Consider the following 7501-nt stretch of genomic DNA (forward strand, 5'->3'; position numbering starts at 1 on the left):
CTTTGGGTATTGATCTGCTTTGACAAACCCAATGGGCACACTCTAACCCTCATTCTGGATTTCATCCAATGTGCAAAGGCGTCCCCAGACATTGATCTTGTAAATCCTGCCCACACCATGATAATTCTATCTTTTTGTTCTCAATAATTTGCTTCATATCATTCTGTCTGTGGACAACATATTATACACACATTTATTTCATTGTGCTCTGTCCTCACTGTTAACGATTCATGATTCAAAAGTACAAGGACTTTGTCTTCTTTGTTCACTTTTGTTGTTTTCACTAAGTTATGTGGATTTATGTGTTTAATATATAAAGACCTACAATATGAAAAGTTATAGAATGAAAAGTAGGAAGGGATCACAAAACCTGGTTAAAACATAAAATGAGTAGTTTCAAAATACCTGTCCCAGGCAAATTTGTATGAAAATCCAAAATGAACTGAAATAGGATAAAAAATTGCAATCATTAATGATATCAAGATAGATTAATAATTAAATTACCAAAGTCATAATCACAAAAGAATATAATATATAATGTTCCTAGAATTCTCAGTTTTTGTTTGTTAAATGAGTTAGAAATTAGGTCTCAAAGTATAAAGACATTTATGACATGCCACGGTTGTATTTCAATTTCATCGGAAAAGGTTGAATTATTAAATAAACGATGGCATAAGGGATATCTATCTGGAAGAATATGAAATCCCTCAGATCTTACCCCAAAAATTAATAACTTAATCAGGGAAACCAAAAAACATAGGGATCCCTCACTCTGAGCTAAGTTGAATTGGCTCTCAGGAGATGACTAGTCAATGTTCTTGGCTTCCATTCTCTCTGACCCTGTCATCCATGGTCCACTGGGGTGTTGGACTCACCTGGCTGGGAGTGTGACAGGAAGGTGTCCTGTGGAAGTCTGAATTCCTCCCTGGACAGCAGATGATAGGGACTTAAACTCTGTCCTCAGCCGAGGCAGCAGGAGAAGCATCGGCCCTCAGCCAGAATTAGGACTTGGAACAAACAGACAAGAAGCATGGCCCTTCCTGTCCAAGGTTGCACAGGCCGACGGACTGGAGATAGGACCTATTTCTAGCTCCCTGTATCTGTTTATTAGGCGCATTTCCCTCTTGTTACTCCAGCCTCTATGCACATGATTCCCAAGTGGAAAAGTTCTCTGGACAGAAAGGATGTTTTCCTAATGAATTTGGTTCCCAAAAGACTAGTTTAGAGGTCATGTGAATCCAGCTTTCAGGTTTTTTTTTTTTTTTACAGCTTTTCCTTGACCTTGTTCTCTTTCTCTGTGAATCTCCTAGTATCTTACCTTAGATCAAAGCTATAATTTTATCAAAGTCTAAAACCCAGTATTCTGCCTGGATTAGGTTTCTTTATTTTCAAAGCAAGACAGCTAAAATAAAATAGCACTCAGATCCCATTCTGCAGCTTAGACAGGACCTCACTGACATTCTGCTTTGCAGCCCTTGCAGAAATCACTTCTTCAAAATGTCCTAAATAAGATAATTAACCACAAAGCATTTGTCGATATCATGGGTAAGGGGCAGTTAGGCCATATGCCCCCAGATGACAGCAAGAAAAAAGCCCCATCTTTTGGGTTTTCAATGCAGAGTATCTTGTCATCTGCAAAGAGTGAGAATTTGACTGCTTCTTTGCAGATTCGGATGTCTTTCATTTCTTTTTGTTGTCTGATTGCTGAGGCTTGTACTTCTAGTGCTGTGTGAACAACAGCAGTGATAGTGCACATCTCTGACATGTTCCTGACTTTACGGGAAAACTTCTGTTTTTCGTCATTGAGCATGATATTAGCTGCGGGCTTTTTGTATATGGCTTTTATGATATTAAGGTATGTTCCCCCTATCCTTACACTGTGAAGAGTTTTAATCAAGAAAGAATGCTCTTTTTTTTAATTATGTTCATTTAGGCACTCTAAGTACATCATTAGTTTTTGGTGTAGGGTTCAATGATGCATTAGTTGCATATAACACCCATTTGCATTGGCAGGGATGGAACTAGAGGGGATTATGCTGAGTGAAATAAGTCAAGCAGAGAAAGACCAAAAAAAAAAAAAAAGATGGTAGACCACACACACAAAATAAATACCTGTAATTACAAAGTGCATACAAATGAATTGTTCCAGAGTGTGAAAAAGTATTATCAGAGCCTAGGAGGGTTCATGCCTCTCAAGAAATAAAGAATGTTTTCATAAAAAAAAAAAGAATGCTATACTTTCTCAAATGCTTTTTCTGCATCTATTCAGAGGATCATATGGTTATCTTCCTTTCTTTTATTAATATAGTAGATATTCATTGATTTGTAGATATTCAACCACCCTTGTTACCCAGGAATAAATTTGTAGATATTCCTACATTGATTTGATTGACATGGATTGAACTAGAGGATATTATTCTAAGCCAAATATCTCAATCATAGAAAGACAGATGTGATATGATCTCACTCATATGTGGAATTTAAGAAACAGAACCAGAGCATAGAGGAAAGGAGGGAAAAATAAAATAAGAGGAAATCAGAGAGGGAGACAAATCATGAGAGACTCTTAAGTATAGGAAACAAACCGAGGGCTGCTGGAGGGGAGGTGGTTGGGTGTTGTGGTAACTACTTGATGGACATGAAGAAGGGCTTGTGAGGTAATGGGCACTGGGTTTTTTAGGAGACTGACGAATCACTGAACTGTACTTCTAAAACTAATAATACATTTATGTTAATTAGTTGAATTTAAATAAAATAGAATTACAAAATTAAAACTCCAAATTCTAGTATATGCCATATGCGTTCTGCTGATATTAAGATAGTACTTCAGAAAAGGAAATGAGTTGGAGAGGGAAAGACAGAGAGATTGAGAGAGAACGATTGACATTTTCCTTTCCAATTAAGGGTATTTTCAACAAATATGAATTTTTATTTAGAGTGGCCTAGGTTCAAATCCTGTTTTGGCTACTTATTAATTGTGTGATGTTGGGTGGCTTAGATAAATGCTGAATTTACNATATAATATATAATGTTCCTAGAATTCTCAGTTTTTGTTTGTTAAATGAGTTAGAAATTAGGTCTCAAAGTATAAAGACATTTATGACATGCCACGGTTGTATTTCAATTTCATCGGAAAAGGTTGAATTATTAAATAAACGATGGCATAAGGGATATCTATCTGGAAGAATATGAAATCCCTCAGATCTTACCCCAAAAATTAATAACTTAATCAGGGAAACCAAAAAACATAGGGATCCCTCACTCTGAGCTAAGTTGAATTGGCTCTCAGGAGATGACTAGTCAATGTTCTTGGCTTCCATTCTCTCTGACCCTGTCATCCATGGTCCACTGGGGTGTTGGACTCACCTGGCTGGGAGTGTGACAGGAAGGTGTCCTGTGGAAGTCTGAATTCCTCCCTGGACAGCAGATGATAGGGACTTAAACTCTGTCCTCAGCCGAGGCAGCAGGAGAAGCATCGGCCCTCAGCCAGAATTAGGACTTGGAACAAACAGACAAGAAGCATGGCCCTTCCTGTCCAAGGTTGCACAGGCCGACGGACTGGAGATAGGACCTATTTCTAGCTCCCTGTATCTGTTTATTAGGCGCATTTCCCTCTTGTTACTCCAGCCTCTATGCACATGATTCCCAAGTGGAAAAGTTCTCTGGACAGAAAGGATGTTTTCCTAATGAATTTGGTTCCCAAAAGACTAGTTTAGAGGTCATGTGAATCCAGCTTTCAGGTTTTTTTTTTTTTTTACAGCTTTTCCTTGACCTTGTTCTCTTTCTCTGTGAATCTCCTAGTATCTTACCTTAGATCGAAGCTATAATTTTATCAAAGTCTAAAACCCAGTATTCTGCCTGGATTAGGTTTCTTTATTTTCAAAGCAAGACAGCTAAAATAAAATAGCACTCAGATCCCATTCTGCAGCTTAGACAGGACCTCACTGACATTCTGCTTTGCAGCCCTTGCAGAAATCACTTCTTCAAAATGTCCTAAATAAGATAATTAACCACAAAGCATTTGTCGATATCATGGGTAAGGGGCAGTTAGGCCATATGCCCCCAGATGACAGCAAGAAAAAAGCCCCATCTTTTGGGTTTTCAATGCAGAGTATCTTGTCATCTGCAAAGAGTGAGAATTTGACTGCTTCTTTGCAGATTCGGATGTCTTTCATTTCTTTTTGTTGTCTGATTGCTGAGGCTTGTACTTCTAGTGCTGTGTGAACAACAGCAGTGATAGTGCACATCTCTGACATGTTCCTGACTTTACGGGAAAACTTCTGTTTTTCGTCATTGAGCATGATATTAGCTGCGGGCTTTTTGTATATGGCTTTTATGATATTAAGGTATGTTCCCCCTATCCTTACACTGTGAAGAGTTTTAATCAAGAAAGAATGCTCTTTTTTTTAATTATGTTCATTTAGGCACTCTAAGTACATCATTAGTTTTTGGTGTAGGGTTCAATGATGCATTAGTTGCATATAACACCCATTTGCATTGGCAGGGATGGAACTAGAGGGGATTATGCTGAGTGAAATAAGTCAAGCAGAGAAAGACCAAAAAAAAAAAAAAAAAAAAAGGAAACCCACACACACAAAATAAAAACCTGTNCCATTTGCATTGGCAGGGATGGAACTAGAGGGGATTATGCTGAGTGAAATAAGTCAAGCAGAGAAAGACCAAAAAAAAAAAAAAAGATGGTAGACCACACACACAAAATAAATACCTGTAATTACAAAGTGCATACAAATGAATTGTTCCAGAGTGTGAAAAAGTATTATCAGAGCCTAGGAGGGTTCATGCCTCTCAAGAAATAAAGAATGTTTTCATAAAAAAAAAAAGAATGCTATACTTTCTCAAATGCTTTTTCTGCATCTATTCAGAGGATCATATGGTTATCTTCCTTTCTTTTATTAATATAGTAGATATTCATTGATTTGTAGATATTCAACCACCCTTGTTACCCAGGAATAAATTTGTAGATATTCCTACATTGATTTGATTGACATGGATTGAACTAGAGGATATTATTCTAAGCCAAATATCTCAATCATAGAAAGACAGATGTGATATGATCTCACTCATATGTGGAATTTAAGAAACAGAACCAGAGCATAGAGGAAAGGAGGGAAAAATAAAATAAGAGGAAATCAGAGAGGGAGACAAATCATGAGAGACTCTTAAGTATAGGAAACAAACCGAGGGCTGCTGGAGGGGAGGTGGTTGGGTGTTGTGGTAACTACTTGATGGACATGAAGAAGGGCTTGTGAGGTAATGGGCACTGGGTTTTTTAGGAGACTGACGAATCACTGAACTGTACTTCTAAAACTAATAATACATTTATGTTAATTAGTTGAATTTAAATAAAATAGAATTACAAAATTAAAACTCCAAATTCTAGTATATGCCATATGCGTTCTGCTGATATTAAGATAGTACTTCAGAAAAGGAAATGAGTTGGAGAGGGAAAGACAGAGAGATTGAGAGAGAACGATTGACATTTTCCTTTCCAATTAAGGGTATTTTCAACAAATATGAATTTTTATTTAGAGTGGCCTAGGTTCAAATCCTGTTTTGGCTACTTATTAATTGTGTGATGTTGGGTGGCTTAGATAAAATTGCTGAATTTACTTCTATAATAGCAAAATTAGGAAAAGAATGTATCCCTCTGTCAGGGGTCGGAGAGGGAGACTTGATACAAGGACCTGAAACACTGTAAGTGCTTGATAAATATTGCCTGGATTTTATTTCTTTCCATCAATGATGTAGGCTTATTGTGGGTACAGTGAGAAGAAAGGAATGGCCATGAATTAAAATACAGAGTTTTTTGGTGGTCCCTGAGTGGCTCAGTCATTTAAGCATCTGACTCTTGATTTTGGCTCAAGTTATGATCTCAGGGTCCTGTGATTGAGTCCTGTATTGGGAATAGAACCTTCTTAACATTCTCCCTCTCCCTCTGTCCTTTCCCACCATGCTTGTACACATGGACTCACTCTATCTCATAAATAAATAAATAAATAAATAAATAAATAAATAAATAAATAAAATGGTTTTTTTAAAAAAAAGGACCATCACCATAGAGACATTAACTTAATAGGTAGACAGATATGTGACCAAGGCCTGACTGGCATGACTCACCACACCCTGATTACTTAAGATAGTTCTGTAAAAGAGTCATAAAAACCCCTAAACCTAGAAACTCTGGGGCCCACCCTCTTGGGCCCACGCCCCTCTCTGGGAGCTTTATACTGTTGCTCAATAAACTTCGCTTTGCTGCCTACCACTCCTCATCTGGTCTACCTTTTCATTCTTCAAAGTGGTGTGACCAAGAACTGTGGGGAACTAAGGGGATAGAAATCCCGTAACACGGGTGTGTGGACCACTCTTTGATTAACAAAGCTGTGATCCTGTTTTAAGCATTTGTCACCAAATACTGTCATTGCATGAAATTTTGAAGAAATAGTATATTCACTCATTCTCTAGGCTGTAAATTCTGTGTTTATTGCTTTCATAATTGAACAGACTAGTACACTTATGATAAAGACTTTGTAGTAGGCAGAAGAAGGCCCTCCCAAATATGTCCATGCCCTAATCCCCACGGCCTTTAATGTGTCATTTGTTATAGCAAAGAAGGGTTAAGGTAGCAGATTGTACAGGGTTGCCATAATTGTGCAGGTGGGACGAAGGTAATCACAATGGTCCTCCAAACGTTGACGAGCCAGGAGCCCAGGAATCAGGCGACCAGCAAGAGAGACTGTAATTGGAAAGAAAACAGATTCCCTCTTAAGCCTATGGAAGGAACTCAACCCTGCAGACGTCTTGCTATTAGTCTGATGAGACTCCTTCCGAGCTTCTGACTCCAGAACTGTAAGAGCACATATGTGTTTGTTTTAAGCAACAAGTGTGGGGATATTTTACCGCAGCAGGGGGAATCTCATATGGACATTGTCAACAAAACTATTCCAGGAAACTGACTTTAAGCCTCTCAATTCACTCATCAGCTTCTCTTAGAGAAGGGCAATTTGCATTTAAGGAACCCAATAAAATAGAAAAAGAGAATTGAATTGATTTGGAGATATTCTGCGCCATCAGCTGGTGCGGTGAATTCCTCATGGCATGTGTGGTCTGACACTGAGGCCTATGAAGCAGTGGCATGGGAAAGGAGCTTATAATCAAAATTAAGGTTACCCATTGTAATTTGCAATTTTGTGCCTATATTTTGCATCCTTTTATTTCATGTTGATTCGACCTTTCATTCTTTTCACAACCACTACACTGGTATGTTTTCTTTGGAGTAAAAATTAATTTCCATGTATTTCATTATTTTATTACAATATTCATATGAAGTTATTTTTAGAATTCCACACTGCTTTCAGAAATAAGGAAGGAAACCCAGGGATCTGAATTTTTTAACAATTACCTAACAAAGCAGATAAGCTTATGTAACAGCCTCTAATTAGACAGAAACAGAAACTTGCAGTAGTATGTGCTCTTCATTTCC

This window comes from Ailuropoda melanoleuca, unplaced genomic scaffold, assembly GCF_002007445.2.
Source record: "Ailuropoda melanoleuca isolate Jingjing unplaced genomic scaffold, ASM200744v2 unplaced-scaffold8310, whole genome shotgun sequence".
Taxonomy (NCBI): Eukaryota; Metazoa; Chordata; class Mammalia; order Carnivora; family Ursidae; genus Ailuropoda; species Ailuropoda melanoleuca.